Source organism: Coregonus lavaretus (assembly GCF_964263955.1).
Source record: "Coregonus lavaretus genome assembly, chromosome: 39".
NCBI lineage: Eukaryota > Metazoa > Chordata > Actinopteri > Salmoniformes > Salmonidae > Coregonus > Coregonus lavaretus.
This window is the reverse complement of record NC_140026.1, coordinates 30,238,852-30,251,928: the sequence shown is the minus strand read 5'-3', so window position 1 is coordinate 30,251,928 and position 13,077 is coordinate 30,238,852.

Here is a 13,077-nt window from a genome sequence, read left to right as displayed (position 1 = left end):
ATGGAGGAAAGACTCCCAAAAGAATGAGGGCGCAAGATATGGCTGATTCATTGGTCGGCTAGACCTAAGCGGAAGTAGATAATTATTATTATTTAAAAAAGTATTATTATTATTTTATGTTATTTATTTGGGGGTGGGGGTGTAGATGGCTGGGGGTTGTAATTTTGGGGGGGATGGTGGGTGGTGTATTAGCCAGGTAGAGGAGCAACTATGCCATCTTATGCATGTCACCTGTTTTACTAGATCAGTTGATTCTGGACTACTCCTAGTAGATTGAGGATGCTGACCTCCTGTGAACTTTGAGGTCAGGACGTACACAAGAGACTTCTGACAAAGCTGGCTGATCTTGGCACAAAAGACCAGAGGTGCAACAATATTGTTCTGTGCTTCAGGACTGATTGTAAGAAACCTTTTCAAATAACACTTTGGATGACCCTCTTTAACTGATTTCACTGACTGACCGGATGACTTCACTCGACTTGTCACTCCAGTGTGTATTGTTCTATTGAGTTTGATGATGAGCAACCCTTGGATGAAGGGATGTTGCTGATGCTCCACACAAAGCATTGGTTTTACATAAGACTAAAATATGGTTTAAACATCTCCTCTCTTGTGTACTTAGTGACCAAGCATCAAAAGATGAAGCAGTCCAAGCAGTTTTGCATGCAGAGCTGGAGATAGGAACAGATTTTTCCTAATTCATCTTGTGTTCTGTCCAAAAGTTCACATTTTCCATCCCTCCTTCCGGATGTTATTGCTCACCATGTCTCTTTGATTGACACACTAGCTGTAATTACTAAAATAGTAGTAGCGTCAGTTGTACTGTAGGTGTTGGACTTTGACTCTTCCTGGGTCTTGATAGGCCTACCTGTTATCTTATCCACTTCTCCACCTGCCATTGGACATAAGACTTCATATTGTACAGAGCTTGCCATGCTTCACACGCCAATTGGTAAGGTAAACTCTACTGGAAAATGTTAACTTGGAACCCAATTCAGTCAATTTGCAGAGAAAGAAAAAAACGCACCATGATTGACCCAATGCTTACTCTGCAAAGGACAGATGTGGTCACACATCAATATCCAATGACTACGGACCCGATTCAGAGTTGAGATAAGCGTATGCAACTGATACTTTTGCATGAATCATTCGTTCAGATCTCAATTTGGAATAACGGCAACTGTCTGCAAGAAGAAGAGATGTGGTTTCTGAGTGAAACCACAAGGTAGTTTTCCTTTATCTGCACTTGATTGAATTGGCTTTAATTGTAGCCTCTCAGAATATATAATAGCTTACAATGTTATTCACTCTGAATAAGCAAAGCATGTGTAGACTCAGATAGGACACTCATAACCAATATGTCAATGTCAAAATTAGGTAGTAGATAAAAGAACTGGCACTCGATGTTTGAAAGAGTCATACAATGATCTATTTAGATTAGTGAATGTTTAGCACACTCTTGAAATTAAGACTTGAATATTCAGGCTCCTAGAGAAGTTTATAGTAGGAGGAACATGCATGATAAAAAAAAGATCAGGTTGATTTGTGTTGTTATACCTGTGAGAATTTTCTCTCTAAAAATAAGAATGAATTCTCAAATATTTAACATTTCGGTATTTCTTTGACACGATAGTGTTAGGCTTCTGTGTACAAAATGTCAACAAATATGTGTGGTTAATATCTATCAACCTTGTGCAATTTATTTTAAATTGAAGGGTGTTTTTGTCTGCATATGTGCAGTCTGTATACTCTCTGTATGCAGTAATAACAAATCAATTGAGGTTATATTACCAGTATTATTGCACCAAACTGAAACATGCACACAGAATTATTGAATTATGTATTAAGTTAGCAATTCTCATGCAGTCATTGTCACAGTCACCCACGATGTACTTCGAGTTAGTGTTCGTTATTTTTATTACCATTTCACCATCGAGAGACTTTTACGAAGAAGTATCAATCGATAGTAGTGAGTAGTTTGCAAAAAGCCATTTTTGTTTTGTTTATACAACAAAGTGATTAGATGACTCAATGTATAACATAATTACCTTATGTCTTTGGTTTTCAATTTGAATTCGGTCCACCCAGAGGTCAAATCCAATTCTGGCAAAGATCCTCCCCACAAGAAACAGTCAACTTCTAGGAACATGGACATCACAAAACTAACAGCAATATACTGTATGTACTGTATGTGTCAGGGTTGGGGTCAATTCTTTTTTATATATATATATAAAAAAAACTCTCCATAAGTACTTGATTAAGCTTTATTTACATGGTGAAGAATTAGATGTGGAAGACAGGCAAGGAGGAGATACAGTCTGCAGGGGTGAGGCAGGGATTAAATCCCACGACTGTCAGTGTTGTACATGTGTGCTTTCTGCTGGGAGTGTTATCATTGGACCACAGTGTCCAATTCAATTGTAAAATGGTGTTGGCCACACCCCACAGGAAGCATAATTTGAATTGAATTTGAAATAAATGAAGTGGAATTGAATTCAATAAAATTCAAATGGATGATCTATTCTACACATCACTATAAAATATGGTTACCAATACTATGTATAACATATGGTTAAAACATTTCATTTGTTTAACTTTTTATTTCTTGTAGGTTGTCTATAGTAATTCATAATTAATTTGCATGTTAAATATCAGAAAAAAATAATTTCCCAGAATGCATTAGTTCAAATGTCAGTGAACAACAAAGTGTCAACATCTCTTGACAAAAATACAACAATAATACTGTTTGAGAACTTTTAGTTGGAATCAAGCTTATTTGCTGTAATAAGTGGTGGATGCTTTTGGTAAAATAGTTGTCAAAGAAATTAGACTTTAATGTCTCAGTTGAATTTCTTTGAATTGCTTTGAATTAAATTCTACTTCATGTGAGGTGTGTCCAATTCAAATTCTAATTGCAATTCATGGGTTCAATTTAATTAAATGCAGAAATTCTGAATCGACCCCAACCCTGGTATGTATCATTGAGCATTGCATTTCCATGCATTTGACTGATGTACTTGTCTGTCACGACCTCACTCTACCTACACATTTGGAAACTATTTATCCTGAAATCCTCCAAAATCTCCATGACTTACTTTCAGAGATCTAAACTGTCCAAACACACCTGCATTACCTCAGTTAAGTATCTGTATCTTAGCAAGAATATACTGTAAAATATGAATAACTAAATAATGTCAAAGTATGAGGAAAATGCATCTGAGGAATTTGGGCTGGTTTCCCATGGGTGGCACACATGAAATGGAATTATGAATGACAACCTTATGCATAACTCAAAAAGAATACCGGTACTCTTTTCTTTTGTAAATAGAAAATACATGCTTTTATAAGATTCCACACTTGAACCAATCTAGAACAAAACTCCTTGGTCCATGTTTATATTGTGTTACAATTTCATTTCTATAATGTTTCAATGGTAGGAAAACGTATATCTTTCAGAATATTGATATAGTAAGCTTGTTATCATATTATCATACTATTTAAAAAAAACTAACAATCAAATATGAAGTCAACCTCATACACTTAAAGGATTGACTATTATAATGATTGATTGGATTTCTGGAGACTTCCCCTGTGTGTTTGCCCCATTTATGCATTGTTTGCTGGTATAAAAGATGAGGGCTTTAGATACCACATTGCCTCCTGATAGTCTACAAGTATGCTACATTATACTCACGCTATTTATTTATTTGTTTATTACCACAACCTGTCTTTAAAGTGTAGGCGCCAAAGTCAAGGGGCAGATTGGCTGTCACTCCCAATGGACCATTTCCTCTCCCATGCACGCACGCACGCATATGAAAACATAAATTAGAAAGCCAAGATATATATTTTGATCAGCCTCTCATTCACATTCCGATAATAAGATAAGATGTTGTACACACACTTTTTTTTCATCTTCGCTAAACAGTGCCCATTGCCTTATCCTGTAGTACGATCCAGAGGAACAGAGAACTGTGTCTGTGTGGCTAGATAAACAGTACACGAGTCAGGCATATTCTGTCATTGAGTCCCTCCTACCCACAGTCTCATTAGTCTTGCCTCACCTCACCACTTGTTCTCACCCTTTTTCTCTTAGGTGGGGGTCGATTGCTTGAGTTCACGCTTCCCGAACCTTAGCGAAACTGCCATTTCATGGTGCGCTTGTACTTTTCATTCAGCCTCACTTTTCCAGCTTCCCTTATGTCTGGTGTCAAAGGTGCTGTATGCATAAAGTATTCTGAAAGGCTCCTGTCAAAGAATCTTGTATGAGCAAAGGTACTGTTTCCAAAGTTATATGGTATATTTGTGTACAAGCATGAATGATGAGCTAAAAATGCAAATACAATCGGTTTAGCATGTGAGACACATTGAGTGCAGATTATAGGGTATAAGTCGACCACTAATACACATTTCTGCACTGTAAATGTAAATGTTTTTATTTTATTGGTGTTAATGTAAGATTTATGTATTTAAGGTGTACATAATATACAGACAAATTAACTATATAATCAATATGTGTAAAATAACTATGTAAAACTACTGTAAAACACAAAGTATCTAATACAATGAATAAAGGTAACAAAGAAAATATTCAAACTTGATGTCTGTTTTATTTTCCATTATGTTAAAGCTAGGGGATTGGAAAAACAACAAAACAGCTACCCTGCCACTTGTTTTGGTAAACAGCTGAGGGATGGGGCTGCATAATGTAACCACCTTCAAGTTCATAAATGGGTCACTAGAGATCATTAAGGACAGTGCATACGGCACATGAAGAGTCCCCCTGCCTGCGTAGGATCGAAGGTTGGCCCCACCAGCCTTCTTACCTCTATCTCCTATCTATCGCCCCTTAATTCATTTCTGTCACTGTCCCCCCAAAAAAAATCATGGAAAAAAAGAAATCAATAAATGGAGATTAAAATGACTGTTTTTAACCATAACCGGAATTCACTCAAAGGCGCACTGCACTAGGGTTGGACTCAATTCAAATGGAAGTCAGTCAATTCTGGAAGTAAATTCCCCCCCAAAATCCAATTATATTATTGAAAAAATGTATTTTAAATTGTTTCTCATTAAACTGAAAAAGATAAGCTATTTATTTGAAGTTTTCCCATTTTTGAATTTCAATTCAAACTGAGCCCAACCGTGCAATGCACTTGTCCACAACGTGCCTTTTATTGAATCCCGGCCCATGTTAAATGTTTATATATACAGTATATATACTATATTATTACTATCCTAGAGTGCACAGATTGTTTGCTTTTCCATTTTTAAGAATTAGACCAGCACAAATAACACAAAATGTAAAACAGCTTATTGTGATTTTGGTGGGTGAGTTACAAATGGAAAAACTGTATTCGTAGGTAGGTTTTATATAAAATACTAGGTCAACTCCAGCAGAATGAGAAACACTTAATAGTCTCAAAACAAGGAAGCCATGCCTAAAATCAGCTATATCAACACCCTTCTTAACAGGTCCATGTTGCTGCTGTCAATTGTGAGCAGCACATTTACCTCTGCTTTCAGTCTAAACCCCAGAATAAGCAGGAGGAGGACAACATTTCACAGGTGAACAAAAGGTAGCAAAAACAGTACACCACAACACTTTTAAACGTGTTACTGAGTCTAGATGTTATCAAATCAGGAGAAGAACAAGTAAAGGAAGTAGCATAGAGGAAATGGGTGAAGGTAGGGTGGGTTTATATAGATAAGATGGAGAGTTCCAAAGTGTCCGAAGTTGAGGGACCATGGGGCATAAAAGGCATGGTGTGGAATAAGGGGTAGCTAGAGAGATGGTTTGTCACACCCTGATCTGTTTCACCTGTCTTTGTGCTTGTCTCCACTCCCCACCAGGTGTCTCCCATCTTCTCCCTTGTGTATTTATACCTGCGTTTGTCTGTTGCCAGTTCGTCTTGTCTCGTCAAGCCTACCAGCATGTTTTTGCCGTACTCCTGTTTTCTATAGTCCCTGTTTTCTAGTCCTTTCCGTTTCGTCCATTCTGCCTGCCCTGACCCTGAGCCTGCCTGCCGTCCTGTACCTATCTGACTCTGAACTGGTTATGAACCTCTGCCTGTCCTCGACCTCCTGTGGTTTAATAAACTACTCTGTGTATTGAACCTTCCGTCTCCTGTGTCTGCACCTGGGTCATATCCTGAGTCGTGTTATGGTTGGCCATGAATAAACATAAAATGGGGTGCTGGTGTGCTTCTGCACACCTTTTAGGTCGTTGTCACAAATATCCGGCCCATGTCCAGTCATACCCGGGGTCTCAGTGTGTGTCCCTTGACGTCGTTCCATCTCAGTTGCAGGATTCAAATCGTGGTCATCGTGTGTCTGTGAATCACAACATTAAAGACGATGAGTGATAACAGCATACAGTGGGGAAAAAAAGTATTTAGTCAGCCACCAATTGTGCAAGTTCTCCCACTTAAAAAGATGAGAGAGGCCTGTAATTTTCATCATAGGTACACGTCAACTATGACAGACAAAATGAGAGAATAAAACACAGAAAATCACATTGTAGGATTTTTAATGAATTTATTTGCAAATTATGGTGGAAAATAAGTATTTGGTCAATAACAAAAGTTTCTCAATACTTTGTTATATACCCTTTGTTGGCAATGACACAGGTCAAACGTTTTCTGTAAGTCTTCACAAGGTTTTCACACACTGTTGCTGGTATTTTGGCCCATTCCTCCATGCAGATCTCCTCTAGAGCAGTGATGTTTTGGGGCTGTCGCTGGGCAACACGGACTTTCAACTCCCTCCAAAGATTTTCTATGGGGTTGAGATCTGGAGACAGGCTAGGCCACTCCAGGACCTTGAAATGCTTCTTACGAAGCCACTCCTTCATTGCCCGAGCGGTGTGTTTGGGATCATTGTCATGCTGAAAGACCCAGCCACGTTTCATCTTCAATGCCCTTGCTGATGGAAGGAGGTTTTCACTCAAAATCTCACGATACATGGCCCTATTCATTCTTTCCTTTACACGGATCAGTCGTCCTGGTCCCTTTGCAGAAAAACAGCCCCAAAGCATGATGTTTCCACCCCCATGCTTCACAGTAGGTATGGTGTTCTTTGGATGCAACTCAGCATTCTTTGTCCTCCAAACACGACGAGTTGAGTTTTTACCAAAAAGTTCTATTTTAGTTTCATCTGACCATATGACATTCTCCCAATCCTCTTCTGGATCATCCAAATGCACTTCAGACGGGCCTGGACATGTACTGGCTTAAGCAGGGGGACACGTCTTGCACTGCAGGATTTGAGTCCCTGGCGGCGTAGTGTGTTACTGATGGTAGGCTTTGTTACTTTGGTCCCAGCTCTCTGCAGGTCATTCACTAGGACCCCCCGTGTGGTTCTGGGATTTTTGCTCACCGTTCTTGTGATCATTTTGACCCCACGGGGTGAGATCTTGCGTGGAGCCCCAGATCGAGGGAGATTATCAGTGGTCTTGTATGTCTTCCATTTCCTAATAATTGCTCCCACAGTTGATTTCTTCAAACCAAGCTGCTTACCTATTGCAGATTCAGTCTTCCCAGCCTGGTGCAGGTCTACAATTTTGTTTTTGGTGTCCTTTGACAGCTCTTTGGTCTTGGCCATTGTGGAGTTTGGAGTGTGACTGTTTGAGGTTGTGGACAGGTGTCTTTTATACTGATAACAAGTTCAAACAGGTGTCATTAATACAGGTAACGAGTGGAGGACAGAGGAGCCTCTTAAAGAAGAAGTTACAGGTCTGTGAGAGCCAGAAATCTTGCTTGTTTGTAGGTGACCAAATACTTATTTTCCACCATAATTTGCAAATAAATTCATAAAAAATCCTACAATGTGATTTTCTGGAAAAAAAATTCTCAATTTGTCTGTCATAGTTGACGTGTACCTATGATGAAAATTACAGGCCTCTCTCATCTTTTTAAGTGGGAGAACTTGCACAATTGGTGGCTGACTAAATACTTTTTTTCCCCACTGTATTTTCAAATTGAGCCATAGACAATACAACTTAATCACTGAGGACATCATTTTGTTGACAACATGGTGGTTTACACTATGTCTACTGTGTGTGAATGATGGAAGAATCTCACCCCAGTTGTAGGTCCATTTGAGTGTGTGTGGTCACTAAGGCCTGCACATCAACCAGTACTGTGACCATTGGAGACGATAAAGGTCGACTACAAAATGGAGGAAGTTAACAATATTTGGCTTAGATTGAATTAAAAGCTGACACAAATGATAAACTAAGAAATACAATGCAACAAACTACTACACATATTGTATGAAAGACTGTATAATAGTCTCATAGGGAGTCTATTAGTAGTCTAAAAAGGAAGAACTCTAAATCCATAAATCCGTTTTTACCCATTCGGCTAAGATGTTAGGTGTGCTGTGATTATAATATAAATCATATCAGCTTAAAAAGTTAATTAACAGTCTTTGGGGTGCAATATGTTGGGAAAATTGGTATTGGAGAGTCTGACATAAAATCTAACCCTAACATGAGTTCTGTGTAACCAGCAATTCCCAGTGAGATTTGTTCCGTTTCAAGCCATTCAGCTAAACCAGACTGAAGTGTTTCGTACAGATTATTTGTCTTCAGGAAGGCAGTGAGTTTCCCCCAACAGCTTTTTCCCCAAAAAAATATATGTATGCAGATGACTCAACACTATACACGTCAGCTACTACAGCGAGCGAAATCACTGCAACACTTAACAAAGAGCTGCAGTTAGTTTCAGAATGGGTGGCAAGGAATAAGTTAGTCCAAAATATTTCAAAAACTAAAAGCATTGTTTTTGGGAAAAATTATTCACTAAACCCTAAACCTCAACTAAATCTTGTAATAAATAATGTGGATATTGAGCAAGTTGAGGTGACTAAACTGTTTGGAGTAACCCTGGATTGTAAACTGTCATGGTCAAAACATGTTGATACAACAGTAGCTAAGATGGGGAGAAAGTCTGTCCATAATAAAGTGTTTCTCTGCCTTTTTAACAACACTATCAACAAGGCAGGTCCTACAGGCTCTAGTTTTGTCGCACCTGGACTACTGTTCAATCGTGTGGTCAGGTGCAACAAAGAGGAACCTCGGAAAATTACAATTGGCTCAGAACAGTGCAGCACGATTGGCCCTTAACTGTACACGGAGAGATAACATTAATAATATGCACGTAAATCTCTCATGGCTCAAAGTAGAGGAGAGATTGAGTCCATCACTACTTGCTTTTTTGTAAGAATGCACCGAGGTGTCTGTTTAAACTACTAGCTCGGACACCCACGCATACCCCACAAGACATGCCACCAAAGGTCTCTGCACAATCCCCAAGTCAAGAACAAACTATGAGAGGCGCACAGGTCCTCAACAGTATTCCATATCAGGTAACTGATGCAAGCAGAAAAATTTCAGATTATAAAAACTGATAAAAATACACCTTATGGAACAGCGGGGACTGTGAAAAGACACACACAGGCACAGACACACATACACATGATAAGACGCGCGCTCTACACACGTACACATGGATTTTGTATTTTAGATATGGCCTATGGGAACACACTTAATGTGTTGTGAAAAGTGTTATGAAATGTAATGTCATGTAATATTTTTAATTGTATATAACTGCCTTAATATTGCTGGATCCAAGGAAGAGTAGATTTTAAGAAGAGTCTCTCCCTTCGTACATACAGTACCAGTCAAAAGTTTGGACACACCTACTCATTCCAGGGTTTTTCTTTATTTTTACTATTTTCTACATTGGCTGCTTTTCCTTCACTCTGTGGTCCAACTCATCCCAAACCATCTCAATTGGGTTGAGGTCGGGTGATTGTGGAGGATTGTGGAGGCCAGGTCATCTGATGTAGCACTCCATCACTCTCCTTCTTCGTCAAATAGCCCTTACACAGTCTGGAGGTGTGTTGGGTCATTGTCCTGTTGAAAAACAAATGATAGTCCCACTAAGCGCAAACTAGATGGCGGGATGGCGTATCTCTGCAGAATGCTGATTGCAACTATGATTCATACTGTGGTACTTTATACTTGCAAGTATTATCGTTCTACTGCGACTAACCAGTGGAAAACGGCTAACGTTATTTCGACAGACCAAGGGTGTTTTGGCTGACTGAAAACCGTGAAACGGTAAGTAACAACGTTACAAATTATGAATTTGACAGTCATTCAGATGAAAAAGGTTGTCCTATCATAATATCATCCCAAAACAGGGGCATCGTCATCAGACAGGGGCATAGTCATCAGAGTGCGCAGCTGAACGTTGTATGCTTGAAACATTTGTTTGTTATTTTAGACTAAAACATAACTAATATTCGCAAAATATCAATACCGAACTTGTTTTTGCGTGGATTCCCGCGAAGCGGTTAGTTTTTAACAGCTAGGACTGCTATTTCTTGTTCCGGAATCCCGCTTAACAGACAGGTTGAGCAGCTAGCCATCAAGCTAACGAAGTTAGTCCCAGATGAGTTTTGCAATGGAGCCCTCTTTGTCTGGATAAATAAATAAATTGTTCCATCGCTGTAGGAGCTGTATCGACTACGCTTTATTTCGGGACAAACCGGATCACTCAGAGTTCCAATGTGGCAATTGTTTGCTTGAGGTGGCTTCCTAGATCACACAGGTCGCCAGCCTATGTAAGAAACTGGGGAAAACGCAGAGTGGAATGTTTACCTTTTCTATGTGGTACTGGATGGTGTTCACGCTTTTTGGATACATCTCACGCTTTGTTGTTATCCGACTGTCCGGTGTTGCCCAGAGCTCCCCCATCTGATAGCAGAGTCGAAGGAGTACAGCAAGGGGTGCATGGCATTCAACGTTGGTCGCATTTCATGAGGCGAGGAAGCCGAAGACAGCAGCCTCCTGCAAAGCAGTCTACACTCCCAACGAGAGGCCCGGAGCGGATACAAACAACGAATAGTTTCACCGTCCTGGAGCCTGATTTTCATGTACCTTCGTCACTAGGGGTAACTGTGTCTGTGGCCGCAGTAAATGTTGGCAACCTTCCATCCCTGCTCTGAATTGAGCGGGGCTTCTCCATCTGTCGGAGGCCTGCACCAGGCGCCGGGAACAACGGGCTCAAGCTATCCTGCCTCAAGCTATCAAGCTATCCTGCTTGATTTAACTAGGCATGTGCATTTGAACCAGATTTATACTGTTAGCACTGAGGCGTTGTGCCCTAGTAGGAAGTCCACTGTGTACAGCTCACCCTGCACTAACATTAATACCATTAGCATATCTACTTCTGCTAAGCTTCCCAGTAAAGCAATGAAAACAAGTAAGCATCCCAGAAGAAAAGTGCTCAAAATAGCCAACGTTAACATATGTAGCTTAAGAAACAAGATTCATGAAATCAATAATTTGCTAGTAACAGATGACATTCATATTCTGACTATCTCTGAAATTCACTTAGATAATACCTTTGATGATACAGGGGTAGGAATACAAGGTTATAACATTTACAGAAAATACAGAAATGCCAATGGTGGAGGTGTCACGCCCTGACTCAGGGGACGGTTATTTGTTGAGTCAGGGTGTGTATATTTCGTGTTGTGTTTATTTCTATGTTTAGTTTCTAGATCGTTCAGATCTATGTTGGCCAGGGTGGTTCCCAATCAGAGGCAGCTGTAGCTCGTTGTCTCTGATTGGGGACCATACTTATGCAGCCTTTTGGCACCAGTCTGTGTGGGATCTTGTTCTGTATAGGTTTGTGTTGTGTAACCTTTAGACTTCACGTATCGTTTGTTTGTTGTTTTGTCGTGTTCAGTACGTGAATAAATATGTACACTTATCACGCTGCGCCTTGGTCCGTCTCGTTAATGAACGATCTTGACAGGAGGTGTTGTTGTTTATATTCAGAACCACATTCCGGTAAAGCTTAGAGAGGATCTCATGTTAAGTACTGTTGAAGTAATATGGCTACAGGTTCATCTGCCTCACCTAAAGCCAATTCTTGTGGTAAGCTACTATAGACAACCAAGTGCTAACAGTCAGTATCTGGATAACGTGTGAAATGCTTGATCATGTATGTGATATATATTTACATTTACATTTTAGTCATTTAGCAGACGCTCTTATCCAGAGCGACTTACAGGAGCAATTAGGGTTAAGTGCCTTGCTCAAGGGCACATTTACGTCATTTAGCAGACGCTCTTATCCAGAGCGACTCACAAATTGGTGCATTCACCCTATAGCCAGTGTATCAACAGATAGGTATATTTTCTGGGTGATTTAAATATTGGCTGGCTTTCATCAAGCTGCCCACTCAAGAAAAAGCTTCAAACTGTAACCAGTGCCTTCAACCTGGTTCAGGTTATCAGTCAATCTACCAGGGTAGTTACAAACAGCACAGGAATGAAATAATCAACATGTATTGATCACATCTTCGCTAATGCTTCAGAAATGTGCTTTAAAGCAGTATCCAAATCCATCGGAGGTAGTGATCACAATATAGTAGCCATATCTACAGTAGGAAAACCAACGTTCCAAAGGCTGGGCCTAATATAGTGTATAAGACACTACAGTATTTCTGACCAAATTATGAAAGACAAGCATTGTAATATTGAATTACGTAAAGTGAGTGTAGAAGAGGTGAAAAAAAATATTGTTGTCTATCAACAATTACAAGCCACCGGGGTCTGACAACTTGGATGGAAAAGTCCTGAGGATAATAGTTGACGATATTGCCGCTCCTATTTGTCATATTTTCAATTTAAGCCTACTAGAAACTGCTACCTAAGAATAGTAAAGCCCCCTTTACTGGCTTAAATACCCGACCAATCAGCCTGTTGCCAACCCTTAGCAAACATTTGGAAAAAATGGTGTTTGACCAGATACAATGCTATTTTACGGTAAACAAATTGACAACAGACTTTCAACACTCTTATAGGGAAGGACATTCAACAAGCACAGCAAATGCACAAATAACTAATGATTGGCTGAGAGAAATTGATGATAAAAAGATTGTGGGGGCTGTTTTGTTAGACTTCAGTGCAGCTTTTGACAATATCAATCATAGTCTGCTGCTGGAAAAAACGTATGTGTTATGGCTTTACACCCCCTACTATATTGTGGATAAAGAG